The sequence below is a fragment of the Atractosteus spatula genome, unplaced genomic scaffold (genome assembly GCF_055471065.1).
Source record: "Atractosteus spatula isolate fAtrSpa1 unplaced genomic scaffold, fAtrSpa1.hap1 Scaffold_135, whole genome shotgun sequence".
NCBI classification, from domain to species: domain Eukaryota; kingdom Metazoa; phylum Chordata; class Actinopteri; order Semionotiformes; family Lepisosteidae; genus Atractosteus; species Atractosteus spatula.
Window position 1 is genome coordinate 24387 of NW_028296692.1, and position 1820 is coordinate 26206.

Consider the following 1820-nt stretch of genomic DNA (forward strand, 5'->3'; position numbering starts at 1 on the left):
GCAAGTCAGGAAGAGGACCGGTTCATTCCTGATGAAGCGCTAGTTCTGAATAGTGATTCAGCTGTCCACAGTTCCGACCTGTTCACAAGGCTTGCTGCTGGTGCTTACCTCAGGTGGATCCTCTGGTTACTCTCTGGCAACCTCCGCTCTAGATTCTTAGAACAAAGGAAAGTTCTGGCACTCGGACACACTGGCCGTTCCGTGGTTGTCCGGGCTGAGTCTTAGGATGGTCAGGAGGCGCGCTGCGAGAATGTCCTGCCCTTGGGAGCCTTTTGCTCCTGGGCCGTCCTGCCCTGGAATTCTCCTTTGAATTCCCTTTAGAAAAGTCCAGGAAATAGTCTCTCAGGCCCTCTGTGTTGCCTGTTTTTAGCTGGAGGAACTTCAGCTCGTTCATTGGCTGAAAGTTCCATGGGCATCAGAGTCCCACGTGGGTTACTCGGCCCTACCAGTCCCTGATTGGTTGATCAAGGTGAGATGTGAGTCACTTACTCCTGACACTTAGGAATGCAGTCCAGATGTCCATCTGGCACACCCTAGACAGATAGGCGCCAATGGATGACCATTGATCATGATAGCTAGGCTTAGCTAAGTGCATCCCCATTTGGGAGCTGTCCCTTATCAAAAGAAAACATCTTTAAATCAGCCTGCATGAATAGTTTCTCTGTGGCTGCATCACAGAGATGAACAGAGAGATGGGGCCTCATTAGAAAAAGCACAGCAACACTTAATTCTGTCTTATTAACAACCATTGCCGCTACAAGTGAAAGGCTGAAGTGAAATAGAGCGGGGACGAAGGCAGTGAAGAGAGAGAACGTGGGAAGAAGAGAAAAACGCAAGGGAAAAAAAGCAGCGTCGTAAAAGAGGTGACGGAGCTGTCCTCTCTATAAGAAGGGTGCCAGCGAGCCTTGCTCTCGCTTATGGCCACACCCCCTTGAGCACGCCTGATCTCGTCTGATCTCTGAAGCTAAACAGGGATGGGCCTGGTTAGTACTTGGATGGGAGACCGCCTGGGAATGCCAGGTGCTGTAAGCCTTTAAGCGCAGGAGGCGCCCTATCCCCGCTCGCTCGCTCATTCCCCTGTTCACACGTGCAGTGCGGCCTGTCCGTCTGTTCATTTGTGAGCTTTGGCGAGACACGGGTGCTTTTGTATTAGCCTGAGCGTTTTTTATTCTGATCATGAACAGTTTTACAAGTCCGCAAAGGATGGAGGAAAGGTTTATCGCCAGCTGAAAAGAGACACAGCGCTTCGGCTGTGGAGACTTGTTTGGCTGGCGTTCGGGGAGTCGCGTTTTTCAGAATTGTATTGAGATCGTTTTCCACAGAGCTCAGATGTCAAAGCACAGCAGCAGCTCTCCACAGCGATCCTCTATAGCGCCCTTTCTCCCGCAGCTCCGTCCTCATTGGAAGGAAGCAAGAGTGAAAGGCTGAAGTGAAATAGAGCGGGGACGAAGGCAGTGAAGAGAGAGAACGTGGGAAGAAGAGAAAAACGCAAGGGAAAAAAAGCAGCGTCGTAAAAGAGGTGACGGAGCTGTCCTCTCTATAAGAAGGGTGCCAGCGAGCCTTGCTCTCGCTTACGGCCACACCCCCTTGAGCACATAAAGTTAGCTCGAAGTTCGAAAACGATTTTGGCACGCCTGTAGCGCTTTCACGAAACCTCTTAGAGTTGCGAGAATGCTTGTTTTGTGTATAAAATACATTGTGGATGCTTTCTCAGCCTTTAGTTTTTCGTTTTTATGACATTTTTTTGACCAAGCACGAATATTCTTTTGTCCATATCTCCGCAATGGAAGCACAGAACGCCGTCAAACCAAATGCATTTT

The 1820-nt window shown here is 49.8% G+C and overlaps 1 pseudogene; it reads left to right on the plus strand.

The window, feature by feature from the left end:
• The first annotated feature begins 913 nt into the window (after positions 1-913).
• LOC148809440 (5S ribosomal RNA) lies at positions 914-1032 on the plus strand (annotated as a pseudogene).
• The last annotated feature ends 788 nt before the right edge of the window (positions 1033-1820 follow it).